The 21,536-nt window shown below is 34.8% G+C and overlaps 2 non-coding genes across 2 annotated transcripts; both read left to right on the forward strand.

The window, feature by feature from the left end:
* The first annotated feature begins 8,333 nt into the window (after window positions 1–8,333).
* LOC131181045 (U1 spliceosomal RNA) lies at window positions 8,334–8,495 on the forward strand. The gene has a single exon (XR_009149672.1). It is a non-coding gene; the product is annotated as a U1 spliceosomal RNA (small nuclear RNA).
* Window positions 8,496–13,070: 4,575 nt separating this feature from the next.
* On the forward strand, window positions 13,071–13,266 carry LOC131181145 (U2 spliceosomal RNA). The gene has a single exon (XR_009149773.1). It is a non-coding gene; the product is annotated as a U2 spliceosomal RNA (small nuclear RNA).
* The last annotated feature ends 8,270 nt before the right edge of the window (window positions 13,267–21,536 follow it).

A 21,536-nucleotide genomic window follows, 5' to 3' on the forward strand; every position in this document is an offset into this window, starting at 1 on the left:
ACAGGTTGGGCTAAAGATAATTTATATTTGCATTATTTCTTTTTATGAATAAATTATATTTGCATTATTGAGATATCGTTAATGGAAAATGTTGATTATTTTATAATTTTTCCATTGGAGAAACAAAAAATGAAGTCAATGGGAAATTTTCTTGATCTTGTTTAAAATTGAAAGGAGCCCTCAAACCTTTTATTTTTCTATTCATCAATTATTTGTTAGATTTAGAATTAATCCTATTTGATGGTCATCACAAAACATGTTGGTTTATTCATTTATGGCGTTTGCAGCTGGTCCTGAGGAAACAGATGATGTCTCTGGTTCAAATTCATGAAAACCAGGACCATCAATGAGTATCCAGGGGCCAGAAACTTTCATAGAGGAAACCAAGCGGAACCTGGTTTGGTGAAAAGTGCGACAAGTCCTGACACCTTGAGCAAACTGCCGCAGCCTTCTGAGATCACACCATCAGTTCAAAAGGCACCAAGTTAGCCCAAATTGTTCTCTTCCAAGAGGATAAACTACTGCATTATAGCTTCAGAGAGAACGCGAGCTATTTGTTCTCTCATTGTAGCTTTTCTTGTCAATGTGAATTCAGATAGCTTCATTGCCTCAAGGCCTTTTTGCATAATCCTGTTAACTGATGTAACAATTGTGCTTGCCCGATTGTTTCGTGAGAGCGGAAATGACTCCGAGGAGATTGAGGACGAAAAAAATGCAGGTAAAGAAGATGAAGATAACTGGGCTGGAGCAGTCAAGCTCTTGGAGAGAGGTTTGGTCCTGTACCAGGCCATTTGTGGCATCTTCATTGACTGCAGTGTTTATTTGCTTTGGACAGTGGTGTCTTTGACTTATTCCTTCTATGTTATTATCATTATTTTAATTATCGTCTTATTTTTAGCTGTCATTCTCTAGTGATGATTTGTCCACCTTTTTCTTTTTTGTTCATACAATGCACAAAATTTTCTCCACACATAGCATATAATATGCCTCCTTTAGATCCAAGTAATTGAATTTTTTAGCTGTCAAGACTTGGAAGGACAATATGTTTGTTTTATAAGGAGGAAGGCAAAACCAATACAATTCTCGTATCCCGCATCGACTAATTAACAAGAATTGCTAAGGATGAGAGAACTTTAAAAGAAGCATAAGAGATTGTGTAGAGATTAGATAAGTTATGTTGGCAGGAAGATTATTAAATAAGTAAAACGATTTTGCTGAGTTGTAAAGGGATGGTTATAAGTTTGTTAGAGAGAACAATCTGGCATTTACGTGTGCCCATCATTTATATATACAAAATGTAGCTGATTAATAAAAGCAGTTTTTAGATTCTTCTCCATATATTTTTTTCTTTCTCTGTTTACTGTTACATGGTATCAGAGCTTGCTTTTCCTGTGTAGATGACAATTTTCTTTAGCCACACTGCAGACTAAATTCGATCAAACTGATTAAGGAGGCTTTTTCTTTCTAAAATTTCCTTGTTCTTGATGATATGGAATCTGATAACGTTAGCTAAGTAAGGGATGCGGCTGATCAGTACATCAATGAAGCATTGAAGTTGCAGAATTCTGATAATCCAGGTCTATCATTGGTAAGTGTTCCTTTAAACGGCATGAACTACTTAACCTGGAGTCGTTCTATGGTGATTGCGTTATGTGCCAAAGATAAATTTGGATTTATAACTGGAAAGTTGAAAAACCACCAGATAATTCCAATCTGTTTGAGAAATGGAGGCGTGTAGATTACATGGTGATATCTTGGATCTTAAAATCTATTTCAAAGGAATTAGTTGAATCTTTCATATATACACCATCTGCTAAGGATCTTTGGAATGAGTTAGAACAAAGATTTGGTGTTAATAATGGACCTCTCTTATACAATATCAAGTGTGAAATTGCTTCATTTACTCAAGGGAGTATGTCACTAATGGTGTATTTTACAAAATTGAAGAGGCTATGGGATGAGTTGAGTTGTTTAAGGCCCACACCTGTATGTACCTGTAATGGATGTAAATGTGGAGATGTAAAGGCAATTGCTGATATGGACGAAGGTGATAAGCTTGTACAATTTTCGATGGGATTATGAGAGAATTACGATCATGTTCGTAATCAGATTCTTATTCAAGATCCATTACCGAATGTTAACAAAGCCTATTCCATGACTTTGAGTGTTGAAACACAACGAGAAGTTCATGGTTCCATGACACAGGTGAATGAGAATGTTGCTATGGTGGCTAAAAGTAATTTTGGGAAGAAGGATGCTGGAAGTAGTAAGACTCGTAAAGGAGATAAGAAGGATGATAGATTCTGCAACTATTCCAATAAAAGTGGACATGTAAGGGAAACTTGCTTCAAATTTAATAGATATCTAGATTGGTTTTGTGATTTCAAACAAAAAAAATTTGGAAACGGGCAAGCTCATATGACTCTTCAAGAAACACCATTAGATGTGCCAACAATAGAGTGGGGAAAGGAGTTTTCTACCGCTATGCATAATGAAGTCGCAAAGTATATGAAATGCAAGATGAATGTTGAAGATGTTACCCAGAATTGTTTTGGATATGCAAGTATGGCTCTCAATCTTTCCCTCCTTAGTACTTAATATAATTGGGATGGTTCTTGGATCATAGATACAGGAGCTTCCACACATATGACCCATGATCACACACGTTTTACATCCTCACAACCAGCAAATAAACAAACCTATGTGTCTTTACCCGATGGCATAAAACAAAGTGTCAGCCAAATAGGTACTATTGCTCTACACCCTACCCTTTCCTTGACAGATGTGTTTTGTATTCTCAATTTTCAATGGTCTTTTATCTGTAGGTAAACTCACAGCTTCATCTAACATAGTGGTAATTTTTTTTTCCTACCTAATGTTTATTGCAGGACAGATGGACTAAGAAAGTTGTAGCTGTTGAGAGATTGATAGGAGGGTTATATAGGTTGGACAAGTCTTCTTTTCAACTACCAAACAATCATACTGATTCAAACTTTTCTATACCTACTACCTGTACTGACCAAAGTTGTAATAAAACAAACACATTTTGTGTTGATATAAATAAAGTCTCTCCTGTTCATGGCCAATTATGGCATAACAGATTGGGTCATGCCTCACGTGTTACAATCTCTCACATTTCCCAACTTTCACATGCAACACAAGTCACAGATTGTGCCATTTGTCAAGTGTCCAAGCAACAGTGTCTTCCTTTTCCTACAAGTACATCAGATGCTGATAAACCTTTCCAACTTATACATACTGATCTATGGGGACCGTATGGAACACCTTCAATATCTAGAGAATGTTTTGTGCTAACAATTGTAGATGATTATAGCCGAGCTACATGGACGTTTCTTTTACAAGATAAGACCCAAGTGTCTTTTACTCTCAAAGTCTTCTTCAATATGATAGCTAATAAGTTTGATACTTCCATAAAGGTCATACGAAGTGATAATGGCAATGAATTTCTCAATAAGGAATGCACTCAATTATTCCAAAACAGAGGTATAATGCACCAATGGTCATGTGCATATACGCCACAACAGAATGGCATCGTTAAAAGAAAGCATCGTCACCTGCTATAAGTTGCTCGTTCGTTGATGTTCCAGTCTTCTATACCATCTAAATTCTGGGGAGAGTCTCTGCTCACAGCAACTTACATTATTAACAGGCTCCCCATGAAAATTTTAGGATAGCGATCTCCTTATGAGCTATTGTATCACAAGATTCCAGATTGTTCACTCATGAGAACCTTCGGTTGCTTGTGTTTTGCCACCAACACTTTACCTCATAAAAGAAAGTTTGACCCAAGAGCATATCCTTGTCTTTTCCTGGGTTACTCCCCACATCAAAAAGGCTATAAGTTATATAATCTTCATACCAAGTCCATTTTCACCACCAGAGACGTTACATTTAAAGAGAATATTTTTCCTTTCTCTCAACCTCACACGCTCAGTCTTTCGCCCAGTGATCATGTATAGCCCCTTATACCTTTACCACAACCTGACACATTGTCTTCATATGAACAAACTGCATTGTCCTCACCACATATTGCTCAAGACTCCATTTCCAACATTGCAAAATCCCCACATTCAATTCCTAGTCTGTGTCATATCCCACAACCTGATTCTGTTAATCAGCTACCTTCCCTACCACCTGTTCATTGCAGTGGTAGACCTATAACAAAACCATCTTGGCTTCAAGATTTTGTGGCACACGTCCAACCTAATACCTCATGTCATGATTCCAGCTCATCAACTGCTACTAGTTCATTGGTACCATTTCCTCCACTAGGTAATATTTCCCTGTCTTCATTATCATCTTTCACAAATTTTGTTGTTTTTGATCCCTCTTATATGAATTTCCTTGTAAATGTTTCTATGATTCCTGAACCCACCAATTATAAACAGGCTAAGAATTACCCTTATTGGGTTGAGACAATGAATAAAGAGCTTACTTGGGAGCTTACGTCCTTACCACCTCATAAAAAAGCCATTGAATCCAAATGGATTTACAAGGTTAAATACAATTCTAATGGTACATTTGAGCGGTACAAAGCTCGCTTAGTAGCTAAAGGATATAACCAATTGTCGAGGTTGGATTATACTGCCAATTTTTCTCCAGTAGCCAAAACTGTTACCATTTGACTTTTTCTTGCTCTTGCATCTGCTAAAGAATGGGCTATTCACCAACTTGACATAAACAATGCCTATCTCCATGGTTTCATCGATGAAGAGTTGTATATGAAACCCCTTGAGGGGTATGATAAGGCACAACCTGGACAAGTATGTTGATTGATAAAATTGCTCTATGGCCTTAAGCAAGTAGGCCGACAATGGAACAAGGAGCTGACTTCAAAACTGCAAGCTTATGGTTTTGTTCAATCATCACATGATAGTTGCCTATTTACTAATGGTTCTGGTACTCAGTTTCTTGCACTCTTGGTTTACGTTGATGATGTATTAGTTACTGGAGTAGATGAGAACAATATTATTGATGTCAAACGCTATTTGCACACGTCATTTACTATCAAAGACATGGGACATGCTCGTTATTTTCTTGGGGTTAAAATTGCGCGTTCTAGTGATGGGTTATTTCTTTCTCAGCACAAATAAGTCTTGGACATTCTCCATGATGCTGGAATGCTTAATGCCAAGATTAAAGAATTTCCCATGTCCAAGTCTCTTAAGCTAGATGACACTGGACCATTAATTGTGATCCAGAAAAGTATAGACGTATTGTGGGACGTTTATTGTATCTCCATTTAACATGTCCTGATATTTCTTTTAGTGTGCAACATTTGAGTCAATTTTTGCAACAACCTCGTCAACAACACTGGGATGCTCTCATGGCCTTGCTTCGATATTTGAAAGGTACTCCTGCCAAGGGGTTGTTCTTCCCTTCTAAAACAGAGCTTCAATTACGTGCTTATTGTGATGCTGACTGGGCTACCTGTTCTATGACAAGGAAATCTGTTACGGGGTATTGCATTTTTTTTGGTTCTTCTCTCATTTCATGGAAGACAAAGAAGCAAGCTACGGTTAGCAAATCTTCGGCAGAAGCCGAATATCGCAGCATGGCAACTACAGTTTGTGAATTGCAATGGCTTTCCTACTTATTAAGAGATTTACAAATTTCCCTTCATTCACCAATTCCTCTCATGTGTGACAATAAAGCAGCAGTTCACATTTCTGAAAATCCGGTATTTCACGAACGTACCAAGCACGTCGATATCGATTGCCACATTGTTCGACAACAGGTCCTCAACAAGTTTATTTCCACTTCACATATTGGTACGAAAACCCAACTAGCAGATTTATTCACCAAACCCCTCAATTCATCTCTTTTCCATCAGTTCTTATCCAAGATGGGATTGGTTTCCCTATCTCCATCTTGAGGGGGGGCTGTAGAGATTAGATAAGTTATGTTGGCGGGAAGATTATTAAATAAGTAAAACGGTTTTGCTGAGTTGTAAAGGGATGGTTACAAGTTTGTTAGAGAGAACAATCTGGCATTTACGTGTGCCCATCATGTATATATACAAAATGTAGCAGATTAATAAAAGCAGTTTTAGATTCTACTCCATATATTTTTTTCTTCCTCTGTTTATTGTTACAGATTGGCATAAGCTTGCCTTTCTCGGCCTTTTGGAGGGCCTGGCGCATCCCATCAATTCTTGTTTCGCAACTTCATTCCATTATTATATATATATAATATGGGCCAAACAAAGCATATTTCTATATAGCTGCAATTCTATATCGCTTGAAATCAGTACCCCATACTATTCAATCTCTTTTTACTAAAAAAAAAAAAATTGGCATTTGCCTATTTTTGGAAGTAGAGTTTTCCCTTAACAAAATAAGTTCAATCTTCTTTTAAAGCCTTTATTTATATTTGTTCTTGTATGTCATTGTTAAATGCCAATTGGTTCTTCATGGAGTTGCTGATCTTTTTGTCTTTTCGTGGTAGTGAAAAGGTTTTTAAGTTAAAATTGAAGCATTAAATTGAATGCTACAAATCCTTGTGTTATTATTTATTAGTTTGAATAACTAATTTTTTTTTATATATCTGTATTCTTGCTCCGTAAATAATATTAATAAATGGAGGAATTTGCTTTTGTTATGATTTTTGTCAGCGATAATATATATTATCAGTATTCTGTACTTACCCCAAAAAGAAAAACAATATCAATAGGAAAAATCTGAAATTTTAGCAAGCAAACGATATTGTTATATATATATTGTTAAGCCATTCTCATAAGCGCTTTTGCCAACCTAATATTTTATATTTTTCAGTGAAATTTCAAGTATTTTTAAGGTAAATTCAATGGGCTCTCCTTAAAAACTAATCCTTCAATTCAAGGTTTTGCTATTTTAAGCTTACCAGCAATATATATATATATATATATATATATACACACACACAGAGTGTGCTTGCGGCGGCTTATAGTGGCATACGAAAAATTTTTGGTTGGGCTGCTCTTATGACGGAGCTTAACCTCACCTCATACTAAGTTCACTCTTTTATTATTCCCATCTCGTGGTTTTTGGCCATTTGGATGCTCTACTAGCACTAAATTTAAAACACTGAAAATGATTCTGGGGATATTGCATGAAACTGCTGCTTAATTTTTTTTTTTAATTTTTTATTTTTTTCGTAACGTTAAGCTGTTAAACATTGCAAAAGATACTATTCAGCAAAGCATTTATGTTCCTGAAAAATAGTCAGTTCGTTTCAGAAGGAAGACTACTCGGCAAAACTAAATACAAGGGTTCCAGAATAATATGAATAGAAATATATATGGACATGTATGAAGATGTTGAATGCCATTGTTTGAGTACCACGTAACTACACGTCACTGATTGCTGCATGTTGCTTGCTAAATATTTATAGAATGATGATGCAATCCCACATCCATTGACAACTAATTCACATAACACTAAACTTCCTATATAGCTAGTAGCTATCGAAATAGCATTTTATGAAGCCACGAAGTAAGCACAAAGCGAACTATTCTTTGCCTTTTTTGGAGGGCTGATCTCATTAGAGCACAGCCCAAAATCAATGCTAGTTTAATTTTATTTCATTTTACATCAGTAACAGGTTTTTTTTTTCCACCAAATATACAGAATTACATAGCTGTCAATTTCATATATTAGTATGGAACAATGTTCCACGTGAAGATTATCATAATTTATATTGTTAGCATTCAATAACTAATCAAAATTTTAATTGATTTTAAAAATATTTACTAAACGAAATAAAAAAAAATGTTTGATCGTTTATTGATTATAATTAATTTAATTACTAAAAAAAGTTATTATATATATATTATTAATTAATTAAATATTAATAAAAATATTTATAATCTTTTTTATTTATAAAAAATCAACAAATATGATTTTTTGTTAATAAAAAATAAAACTAAATTGAATTAAAATAATCAAATTTTATCAATTTGATTCAATTATATCCGAATAATACACATTAAACCAGAAAATATTTATACATTTTCAAAAAAGTAATTGAAATACTTTAATATATGAATTTAACAACATCCCTCATTACCAAAATAAAAGGCTCTCTTGTTCCTATATGTCACAGCTTGAGGGAGCAATGACATATTTAGCATGAACAATCCACGATAGTTGTTTTTCCATTACAACAATTCACAACGCCAAGGATGAGCACTGGACGTCCTCACAAGATACTTAAAGCAGCGCAAACTCTCTCCTCCTGCCTTTTTCACACATGGCATTAATCCCACATCGAATAGATGAAAAGTTGAGGAGTGAACAGAACATATAAATAGGAAATAATGGCTAACTGACAACATACTTACCTGGACGGGGTCAATGTGTGATCAAGAAGGTCCATGGCCTAGGTAGTTGGCTTCTATTGCACTTTAGGGAGTGCATCTGCCTAAGTTCTCCCCAAGTGGGAGAGTCTACGTCATAATTTGTGGCAGTGGGGGCCTGCGTTCGCGCAGCCTCTGTCAATTTTAGTACTACTCTTTGGACTCACTGGCAACGGGGAAGTCGTTTGCTTCAACTCGATCCTTTCTCTCCTTGTGTGGGGCATGCTTTTAAATTACGGTCGTGGTCCCAATTGTGGTAACGGTTGTAGGTAACGGAAATGGACCTGTGACCTATGAGGGTCGTACCATAACGGTAACAGCCTGGCACTACACAAATTTTTTTAAAAAATTTATAAAATTCATAAAATGAGTAAATATTAGCATAAATAAATAAAATTAAGATATACAACTATATACTAAGTATTTATATATCAAATAAAGATGTTATCATCTATCATATTTGGACATCATTAACATTAACTAATTTAGACCTAAAATAATTATATAAATTGTAAATAACTAACCTTCTTACCACCAAAATGGATGTTTATGAGGTTCTTGATAGTCTTGACTTTTTCAACATTTACACTTATACTTAGTTTTAGCGAATAGGAAATATCTAAAAAATTAATTAAAATTGTATTTGATGTTATCTTGTAATTAATAATTATTTTAATAAAATTAATTCTAAAAATGTTTCAAGAAGCAACAAATAACAATTATATACTTGTTTTTTAGAAAAATAAATCAACATTAGAAAAAATGCACATAAACTATAAGTTTAACAATAAATCTAACATTAACAACAATTTTCAACAATAAATATGCAAAAAAAAAAGAAAAAAAAATCAGTAAATAATTGACATAAATACCAAAAAAATAAAGAACACTCACAGTTTTAAGACGTTGCAACTTGCAAGGTTGTAGAACTTGTAGTAGAGTAGAGAATAGAGAATGTTAAGGCCTTTTATTTGCAAGAACAAATTTAGAACACTCAATAGGGGGCTGTTTACTGCTGTCTTTTGTTTCCAAGTGAGAGAAAAATGAGTTATGAAGGTGGAGACTGGAGAATTGTCACGACCTAACCTATGGGCCGGACCGGCACTAGGACCTGGGTCAGCCTAGAGTCCCCGAGACCAGTAGTAAGTCTAAATATTCCTTAACCTAATCATAAGGCCCATATTGAGCCCCATTTCAAAAAATCAACCAGACAGAGTTTGGCCATAACATGGACCATCCAACAGGGAGTTTTTGACTCACCCGACCTGTAAGCTACTCATCATGTCATAAAATCAAATGGGAGCTTAGCTTTCTCATCCAATTCAATCATACATGCATTTAATAGATTTGCATATCCAACATGACATTATATTATAGACTCAAATCAAATAAAATACTTCTAACACATGCAGAGTTATAGAATTTAGTAAAGTTATACAAAACATAACAGATATTACTAAATGACCTGCGAAGGAGAGAGGTAGGTTAGAGCTCAACAAGAAATCTCTTGTATTCTAGAAAAATAAGGTAAATAGGAGTGAACGTTAGATTCAGAGAGTAAAATACTGATTTTAAGTATAATTTCTATAGTTATCTAAAGCTAATGCATTCTAAAGAGTGGAATGCAACACCTTCATAGTTTTCATACAATTCACATTGTAAGTAACAAAAAGGTAATTTGGAGTACTCACACACCCTTATAATATTCAAACAGTATATATATAGGAGTTGATCCCCTATACAACTCTCTTAATCCAACCTCTGCCAGCGAGTACATCTCAAGCCAGACTTTCTCTTAATAGATCAAATGCGGGGGCCAACGAGATCATCTCGAGCCGTGCCTACCCCTACTTATCTATAAAAGGATCGGGTCTCATCAAGTCAAGCTCCAGTCACGTCTACCCATCTTGTCCACATCCAATATCACACACCACACGCATGCCAACACACGCACATTGCTCTAAATTACCATAAAACGACATTCACAATATTTTATCGAATAAAAGATTCAATATAAAATATGCCTAGTATTTAACTATATACATATATATTTATAAGTAATACATAGGCATGCCTGAATATATAATAATATTGAAATTATGATTAAAATCAATATTTTACTCACTGACTTAAACTGAGGTCACTGTGGTGGCTGGGAGGAGGAGGAAGGCTGTCCTGGCTCACCTGATAATTACATTACAATTATTTAATATGATTGACTCAATACAAGCTTAAAAAAAAAATCAAAGACACCCTAAGTTGTGCCGAAAATCTGACAGAGTTTTCCCTATAACTAGAACATACCCCACCTGCAGAAGGGCTTAAAATATACTTCTATATCTACAAGTCACGCAACCATATCTCAATCAAATCACATGGCCCCTCCTGGGCCCATCTAACAGTCAACAACCACAATTTTGAAAAATTACAATTTAGTCCATACAACTAAAACTTTTAGCAAAAACTACCCAAATGAGCTCTAAAAATTATAAAATTTTTCCCTGAGATCCTTAGCAATATTACTAAGCCAATACAAAAGGAATTATAATTTTTTAACTACCCACGAATATTTTATGGATTTTTAATCCAAACCTGAAACTAAAAAATTAAGGGAACTTAGGGTTCGAGCTTACCTACGCCAATTTTGATACTGGAAATGTATCCGGAACGTCTGAAAATGGTGTAATAGCCTATAATCTTGACCTAATTCTGAAATAGCTTCGGCTGTCTATCTGTCCGGGCCAAATGTGCAAACCCGATTGATAGTCGAATTTCCGCTAATCGAATGTACCTACGTAAAGCCCATAACACGGGGTTAGTACATAAGTTTTATGAAATTTATTAAGCTCATTTAATACGTAAAGCCCATAATACGGGAGGTTAGTACATAATTTTTACGAAATTTATTAAGCTCATTTAATACCTGAAAAAATACTACGAAATTTGGTGGGACCCATCGAAAACAGTGTCGTAAAATTTTGAAAGGGTTATTGTCGCTAAGCTCTCATCGAGGGGAGCACTCTGGTACTTTCAGATTTTTCGTTGGGTTCACGGTTTGCGAGAAATCTAGCCCAAAAATCAAAATGGGTAAAAACATTCCGGGCAAAAATTGAACAAACTGCTCAATGGATTTGGGTATTCTTAGTTTCTGTGGAAAGTTCGTGAGGTATAGATGAGTTTTGGGATAAGACCCAGTCTAATTAGTAGCAGGATCGACAGAATTTTGGCCGGGAAAACGAGAAGTCGCGCGGCGTGTTGAAGGAGCTTCGCGCGAGCTTTTCCAGCCATAGGAGAGATGGTCGGGGTGGGGGAGGTCTCTGGAGATGCGCCGGTGAGCTGAGGAGGGAGGGGTGGCAGCTGGCCGACAAGGGAAGGAGGGAGGAGAGAGAAAATGGAGAGGGAAGGGAAGGGTGTCAGGCGCGACGCAGGAGGGAAGGAAAAAGGAGAGGGTCGGTATGATTAGGCCTGTCCGACCCGATCCAGTTCGATTCAACCGGTCAGATTCAAAATACAAAAAATTAAATTTTTACTCTGCCTTGGGACAAAAAACGAGACCCAAAAATTTCAAAAAAATTTCAGAAAATTCAAAAAAATTTGTAGAGCCTAATTATATTTTTAGTTTTGCCACGTGGTCTTTAAATTAATTTCTAAAAATTAACAAAATTTATTGATTTTGAAAAATCAAACCTGATTCCTAAAATTCTAAAAATTTCAAATAATTTCCTAAAATTTTAATAAAATAAAATATTAATATTTACCTATAAAATAAGTAATTTAAAAATTAGGGGTGTTACAAGAATAGAGCATTATTTGAAAATAAAAAAGTGAGTTTGGACTAAATCATTACTCTGGATTATTCTCTGCTATTTTAGACTGAAATAAGGTGGTTTTTGGACTATTTTAGATTGATAAAATCACGTGATTTTTGCCCCCCACCAGCTCACAAATTTTGCCACATTGGTAACGGTCGTTACTGTTATTTAACGGCCGTTACCGTTATTTAACAATGGTAACGGCCGTTATTGTACAAATCAAAATAGGTCGGTAAATAACGGTCTAACAGGTAACGGCATCCTTTAAAACTTGTAAATAATAGCCATTACGTTACATAACGGCTGTTATTTGATTTTATGGCGTTGCGTTCAATCCAACTTAATTTCGAGAGAAAATATTGCACGTAATTTCAAGTTTATATAAAACTATATATTTAGCTCTGTCATAATTGTCGTTTTGATGTTAGATATTAAAAATGGAAATAATATACGTACCTATTGGTTTGGTTATTTTCTAGTTGTCGTTCTTTAGTGATATTTCTGCAATTGGTAGGCATTGTGAATTCAGTAAAATGTTAATCAGCAGCAAAATGAAAATTCAATCAGTAAATGCACTTTGACAAGTCCTACACAAATCATTAGGAAATTAAGATAATTGAAGGCAAAAGTTGAAATTTGTGATGATTTGTACAAATATTTCTTATTTGGTCATACAATGTATAAAATTTTCTCCAAGTTAATCACACACATAGCATATAATATGCCTCCTTCAGATACAACTAATTGAACTCTTTAGCTTTCAAGACTTGGAAGGACAAATATGTTTGTTTTGTGGAGAGGGAGCTAAAGCCAACACAGTTCACGTATCCCACATTGACAAATTAACAGAAGTTGCCAAGGCTGAGGGAGCTTTAAAAGAAGCATGAGAGATTAGTTTAAGCATACCTTTCTCGGCCTTTTGGCTAAGATCAAGTGTAGTATCTGTTCTTATCAGTTTAATATCTGATACGTGGGCCATCGGCTCACATGATATTAAATTAATTTTTCTAGGGGGAGGGCACATTATAGTAGCTTGCTACTAGGGCTCTCGAGCGTCGCCCTTGCGTTGCACTATTGCAAGGGCCTGGCGCGCCCCACTAATTCTAGTTATGGAAAACTTCTACAAAATACTTAATGAAGAGTTAATAAGGGGCTCCAAAGTTGATAAGATTTTTGTTAGAATTTTGAATTCAATTATTGCTCTAAACATTTTTTTTTACTGGTAAAATCAGCAAATAGTATTTCAAGAATATTTAAATTAATTAATGAATATTTAAATAATTTTAGAAAAAGTGATATATTATAGATTCACTTAATCTCAAATGATGATATTTAATTTGTGTAAATTTCCTTCAAACTTCTGTTTTCTTGATTTGAAGTAAACATGGAATTTGGCTCTAAGGCATCTAGGGAAAGTAAATTCCTGCCAACGGTATTCTACAAGTAACCTCTAGTTCTTCCCTACCTAAATTCTTTGAACTACCTTCCCTTCTTCCCCCTAATGCATATTGCCCTTCCAATGATTTCAGAGTTGCTTAGGTCTTAGTTGAATAGACCAGGTGCTTCCCAATATTCGAACGTGCCCTCCTGAAAGCAGCTTCATTTTTGCTTCCTGCTCTGCATGATCTGTAATTTCCAGCTCTTCTGTTGTTTTCTGAATTATCATCAAGCAGGAATCTTCTCTGTGAGCTTCCTGCATAGGCTAGTGGTTCTCTGTCATCTTTGTCTCCAATGAACATGAATGCTATATGGAAGTGTGAAAACCCATATACAATTATTATTTATTATTATTTTATTTTAATTAGCTAACAATAATTTAAAATATTTATAAAAAATATATATAGTTTATTAGATGGTCTGCTTATTTATTTTTAGATATATAAATATATTATTTTTGAAATTAAATATATATCTGCAATCTGAACAACCCAGTTCAATAATAACTCTTATCTCATTCTACACCTAATAGAACTCTCGAAATATATATATACCCTAATCATCTCTTCTGCTAAACTTTGCTCTCAAAACCTGTTTGTCACCTCCTTTTTCTATCAAATACTCTCAACAGAGAATCCCTAAATTTTTACTTCTCTATTCATCACATTCGATTCTGTTTTCAAGGTAAAAATTCTCATTCTTTATTCAATAATGGGTGAATTTGATTTTATTTTTTTTCATTAATTTATTACAACTACCCTAGAAATTTATCTTTTTTCTTTGATTATTAGTATTGAATTGGTTGATCATAATTGCTATTGGACAATAATTAATTATTATATATATATATAAACTTTCATCCCCTGTTCATCCATCATCGTCCCCTGTTCGTCCACCGCCAAATTCGTCCCACCCAACATATATATATATATATATATATATATATATAAGTTATTATATTTTATTATTATTTGATATTTTTCTTTAATATTTTGGGTGTGTAGGAGATTTGAATATTCAATCAGTCAGTTGAAATTGTCTCTCTTCTATTGAAATAACTATTGTCTTGGAGGTTCCAGGTGAGTGGTAATTATAGTACATGGCACCGTTTTGTCCCTTTTAAAATTTCTTAGCATTAAGTTTGTTATTAAATGAAATTTTAAATCAATATTTTAACAATGATTTTATATGTGATTTTCTAAAGTTTTATTTTATTATTGAATTTTATTTCGATTTTGATTAAATAATTGATTTTGCCAACTATCTCTGCATTAGACCCATTAGGATTCCGGGAACAGGCCTTTAATGTATTTATATTGATTGATATTTGACTATAAAATTTACTGATGTGTTACTGAATTGATTTGAGATTGATTTGATTTTATTGAATTGATTTGAGATTGATTTGATTTTATTTACTCTCTGAAACTATTGAAATACACTATTGGAATTGCACTATCAGTTATTATTTGCTATCTGAAATTTTTTATTGATTTTGATTGATTTGTACAAATTGATTTTCTGTTTTGAATTGGTACCTGTGCCCAGTATCTGTTTCTGTTATCTGGCCCTGCCGTGTGGACTATCACGGTATTAGGTTGCATTATCGAGTCATGCATCATTGCAGTTTATGGCTTACATTAGTATCATATGCATTGATATTTGTGAAGGAGGAGGAAGGTATTTAATATCTGGTAGCGCGCTTACCATCTGGCCTTTGGTGATGTGGGGTATCATCACCCTGGTGCACTGTACCATAAAATTTTTATTGAATGAATTTCTTTTATACATATGTTTTATGAAGTTATTTTATTAATGATTTTTGATAGCATGAGCATGATTTTATTGAATAGAAAATTTATTGTGAAATTAATCAAGCGTCTGCCTGTTCCTATTCCGTTGTGTGCTATAATTATCATTCACTGAGCATCTAGCTCAAACCACGTTTTCTGTCATTATCTGCTTTTGAATCAGTAGAATTCTGCAGCTGATCCAAATATTCAGTTCATTTTCTGGAGAGGGACAACTTTGATTGGTTCTCATGGTATGCCCGAATTCATGTTTTATCGGGCTAATAATTAGTTTAGTTTATTGAACAGTTTAAGTTTTTATTTAAAATCTGTAGAGACTCTGCAGTTTACTTATGGGATATTTATGATGTTTATTCAGCATTTTATTTATTTGGATTTTGTCTACTTTTGGGATTAGTAAGTGACAATATATTTATTCAAGATACTCTGATAAGGCTTGCATGATTTAAGAATACTTAAATTATGCGCCGGTCACGGTTCAGAATTTTGGGTCGTGACAAAGTTGGTATCAGAGCTCGGTTGAGGTCTAGTAAACTTGCGGAGCATAGGATCCTTAACGTCTTTTCAGTTTATCATTGCTTTAGATATCTGCGTCCTTCGTACTTTTTCACCTGTCTTAATTTGGCTCACATTTTCAGATTTAATACTTGTTTATTAAAATGAATAGGTGCCTGTGTCTGTTAAACGTAAGAGGAGAGCTAGGGCCAAGGGTCTTAATAGTGCAAACCTTAATCCAACAAGGGAGGTACCACCTCAAACTATTAATCAGACATCTGAACAGACGCCTATGGCTAAGACTGGGGCACAACCATTCCTTTGTTTCTCCATACTTTTCCATGATATTTAGTACACCACCTACTTTGTTAGAGTATCCTTTATCTGTATCAACTCCTATGAGGAACGCAATAGACACTGATATGGTGTATAGGGGATGTATAGTTCACATTGGAAATAGGGAATTAGTTGCAGATCTTGTTTCTTTGGATATGTTTGAGTTTGATGTGATTTTAGGCATGGATTATTTAGCCACTTGTCACGTTTCATTGGATTGTCATAATAAAGTTGTACTCTTTAAAATTCCTGGGGAGGCAGAATTTCAATTTCAGGGAGATCGCAGTATGGCCTCTAGTAATCTTATCTCTGTAGTGAGTGCTAGACGATTATTGCGAAAGAGGTGTAAAGGGTATCTAGCTTATGTTAGAGATGTTCAAGTAGAAGGTGCAGGTTTGGAGAATGTGTAGTGGTTAAGGAGTTTCCTGATGTGTTTCCAGAAGATTTATCAGGTTTACCCCCGGAGCGAGAGATAGAGTTTGGTATAGACTTAGTTCCTGGAACTGAGCCCATATCTATGACACCTTATCGTATGGCACCAGCAGAACTTAAGGAGTTGAAGGAGCAACTACAGGACCTACTAGATAAGGGGTTTATTCGCCCTAGTGTTTCTCCATGGGGTGCTCCTGTGTTATTGGTACGAAAGAAGGATGGGTCTTTGAGAATGTGCATTGATTATAGGCAATTGAATAAGGTAACTGTGCGTAATAAGTATCCTCTTCCACGCATAGATGACCTGTTTGACCAACTTCAAGGTGCAAAGTATTTTTCCAAGATTGATCTTCGATCTGGGTATCATCAATTGAGGGTCAAGAAAGAATACATACTCAAGACAGCCTTTAGGACTAGGTATGGACACTATGAATTTCTTGTAATGTCTTTTGGTCTTACCAATGCTCCGGCCGCTTTTATGGATCTCATGAATAGAGTTTTCAAGCCTTTCTTAGATCAATTTGTTATAGTGTTCATCGATGACATTCTAGTGTACTCAAAAAGTAAGGAAGAGCATGAGCAGCATTTGAGAATTGTCCTTCAGACCTTACGAGAACACAAACTATATGCCAAGTTCTCAAAATGTGAGTTTTGGTTAGATAGTGTGGCCTTCCTAGGCCATATAGTATCTAAGGATGGGGTGTGCGTTGATAAGAAGAAAGTTGAGGCAGTGCTTCATTGGCCTAGACCCACAACTGTGTCAGAGATTCGTAGTTTCTTAAGTTTAGCAGGGTATTATAGACGGTTTGTTCAAGAATTCTCTCGTATTGCAAGCACCTTTAACTAAGTTAACACAGAAGAATGTGAAATTTCAGTGGTCTGAGGCTTGTGAAAAAAAGTTTTCAGGAGCTTAAGACTCGTTTAACTACAGTACCAGTGTTAGCCCTTTCGTCTGGATCAGGGGGCTATGTAGTGTATTGTGATGCTTCTAGGATTGGTTTAGGATGTGTTTTGATGCAGCATGGACATGTTATTGCATATGCTTCTCCTCAGTTGAAAAGGCACGAGCAGAATTATCCAACTCATGATTTGGAAATGGCTGCAGTAATTTTTACTTTGAAAATCTGGAGGCACTATCTGTATGGTGAGACTTGTGAAATCTTCACTGACCACAAAAGTCTCAAATACATCTTTGACCAACGTGATCTTAATCTTAGGCAAAGAAGATGGGTAGAATTGCTGAAGGATTATGATTGCAACATACAGTATCACCCTAGAAAAGCTAATGTAGTGGCTGATGCTCTAAGCAGGAAGTCTTCTGGTAGTTTAGCCCATATATCTACCAAGATGAGGCCTTTGATTGGTGAATTACATGGGTTGCTAGATCAGGGAGTAGAGTTTGAAATCATAGCTGGATCATTCTTAGCACATTTTCGAGTTAGGCCTATCTTGATTGATCGAATTAAGGCTGCTCAAAAGAGGGATTCTCAGCTGTGTGAGATTATAGATAATACTCATCAAGGCCAAGCTCAAGGATTCATGTTGAATGATGATGGAGTTCTTCGTTATGGCACTAGACTTTGTGTCCCCAATGTTAATGAGTTAAGAAGAGAAATCATGGAGGAGGCATACCATTCTGCTTACACAGTACACCCAGGTTCAACTAAGATGTACCGTGATTTAAGGGAGCATTATTAGTGGGGTGGCATGAAGAGGGATGTTGCAGACTTTGTTGCTAAATGTTTGACTTGTCAGCAGGTTAAGGCAGAACATCAGAGACCATCTGGGTTACTTCAGCCGTTGCCTATCCCTGAGTGGAAGTGGGAGCATATTGCCATAGACTTTGTTGTGGGTTTACCTAGTACACGAGGTGGTTACAATGCAATCTGGGTGATAGTGGACAGATTGACAAAATCTGCTCATTTCCTTCCTGTGAAGACTACATATGACTTTGCTAAACTCGCACAGTTGTATATAAACAAGATTGTTAGTCTTCATGGAGTTCCAGTTTCCATTGTCTCTGATCGTGGTACTCAGTTTACTTCTCGATTTTGGAAGAAATTCCAAAAAGCTTTAGGAACACGAGTAGACTTTAGTACTGCTTTTCACCCTCAGACGGATGGACAGTCAGAAAGGACCATACAGACATTAGAGGATATGCTTCGTGCATGTGTTATGGATTTTGGTGGCTGTTGGGATCATCATTTGCCTTTAGTGGAGTTTGCTTATAATAACAGTTATCAGGCAAGTATAGAGATGGCTCCATATGAGGCATTATATGGTCGAAAGTGTAGGTCACCGGTTTGTTGGGATGAAGTTGGAGAAAGAAGGCTTACTAGACCAGAGTTGATACAATTAACTTCAGAGAAGGTTCGACTAATTCGTGATCGACTTTTGACTGCTCAAAGTCGACAGAGAAGTTATACTGATCCTAAGCGTAAAGATGTAGAATTTATGATTAGTGATCATGTATTTCTGAGAGTTTCCCCTATGAAAGGAATCATGAGGTTTGGGAAGAAAGGGAAGCTTAGCCCTCGTTTTGTTGGTCCATTTGAAATTTTGGAGAGAATTGGAGCAGTTGCTTACCGTTTAGCTCTTCCACCTGGTTTTGCACATGTACATCCAGTTTTCCATATTTCTATGCTTAGGAAGTATGTACCAGATCCATCTCATGTTTTACAACCTCAAACCATGCAATTTAGGGATGATATGTCATATGAGGAGCAACCAGTAAAGATTTTAGATCGACAAATTAGGAAACTCCGATCTAAGGAAGTGGCTTTGATCAAAGTCTTGTGGCATAATCACTCAAGTAGTGAGGCCACATGGGAGGCAGAATCTGAAATGCAAGCCAAATATCCTCTCTTATTTGATTCTTCAGGTTAGAACTTTGTCTATTCAAATTCGGGGACCGAATTTTTTTTAAGGGGGGAAGTATGTGAAAACCCATATACAATTATTATTTATTATTATTTTATTTTAATTAGCTAACAATAATTTAAAATATTGATAAAAAAATATATATTTTTTATTAGATGGTCTGCTTATTTATTTTTAGATATATAAATATATTATTTTTGAAATTAAATATATATCTGCAATCTGAACAACCCAGTTCAATAATAACTCTTATCCCATTCTACACCTAATAGAACTCTCGAAATATATATATACCCTAATCATCTCTTCTGCTAAACTTTGCTCTCAAAACCTGTTTGTCACCTCCTTTTTCTATCAAATACTCTCAACAGAGAATCCCTAAATTTTTACTTCTCTATTCATCATATTCGATTCTGTTTTCAAGGTAAAAATTCTCATTCTTTATTCAATAATGGGTGAATTTGATTTTATTTTCTTTCATTAATTTATTATAACTACCCTAGAAATTTATCTTTTTTCTTTGATCATTAGTATTGAATTAGTTGATCATAATTGCTATTGGACAATAATTAATTATTATATATATATATAAACTTTCATCCCCTGTTCATCCACCATCGTCCCCTGTTCGTCCACCGCCGAATTCGTCCCACCCAACATATATATATATATATATATATATATATATATATATATATATATATATATATATATATATATAAGTTATTATATTTTATTATTATTTGATATTTTTCTTTAATATTTGGGTGTGTAGGAGATTTGAATATTCAATCAGTCAGTTGAAATTGTCTCTCTTCTATTGAAATAACTATTGTCTTGGAGGTTCCAGGTGAGTGGTAATTATAGTACATGGCACCGTTTTGTCCCTTTTAAAATTTCTTAGCATTAAGTTTGTTATTAAATGAAATTTTAAATCAATATTTTAACAATGATTTTATATGTGATTTTCTAAAGTTTTATTTTATTATTGAATTTTATTTCGATTTTGATTAAATAATTGATTTTGCCAACTATCTCTGCATTAGACCCATTAGGATTCCGGGAACAGGCCTTTAATGTATTTATATTGATTGATATTTGACTATAAAATTTACTGATGTGTTACTGAATTGATTTGAGATTGATTTGATTTTATTGAATTGATTTGAGATTGATTTGATTTTATTGACTCTCTGAAACTATTGAAATACACTATTGGAATTGCACTATCAGTTATTATTTGCTATCTGAAATTTTTTATTGATTTTGATTGATTTGTACAAATTGATTTTCTGTTTTGAATTGGTACCTGTGCCCAGTATCTGTTTCTGTTATCTGGCCCCGCCGTGTGGACTATCACGGTATTAGGTTGCATTATCGAGTCATGCATCATTGCAGTTTATGGCTTGCATTAGTATCATATGCATTGATATCTGTGAAGGAGGAGGAAGGTATCTAATATCTGGTAGCGCGCTTACCATCTGGCCTTTGGTGATGTGGGGTATCATCACCCTGGTGCACTGTACCATAAAATTTTTATTGAATGAATTTCTTTTATATATATGTTTTATGAAGTTATTTTATTAATGATTTTTGATAGCATGAGCATGATTTTATTGAATAGAAAATTTATTGTGAAATTAATCAAGCGTCTGCCTGTTCCTATTCCGTTGTGTGCTATAATTATCATTCACTGAGCATCTAGCTCAAACCACGTTTTCTCTGTCTGTTATCTGTTTCAGATCAGTAGAATTCTGCAGCTGATCCAAATATTCAGTTCATTTTCTGGAGAGGGACAACTTTGATTGGTTCTCATGGTATGCCCGAATTCATGTTTTCTCGGGCTAATAATTAGTTTAGTTTATTGAACAGTTTAAGTTTTTATTTGAAATCTGTAGAGACTCCGCAGTTTACTTATGGGATATTTATGATGTTTATTCAGCATTTTATTTATTTGGATTTTGTCTACTTTTGGGA

This window comes from Hevea brasiliensis, chromosome 6 (genome assembly GCF_030052815.1).
Source record: "Hevea brasiliensis isolate MT/VB/25A 57/8 chromosome 6, ASM3005281v1, whole genome shotgun sequence".
In the NCBI taxonomy this organism is placed as follows: domain Eukaryota; kingdom Viridiplantae; phylum Streptophyta; class Magnoliopsida; order Malpighiales; family Euphorbiaceae; genus Hevea; species Hevea brasiliensis.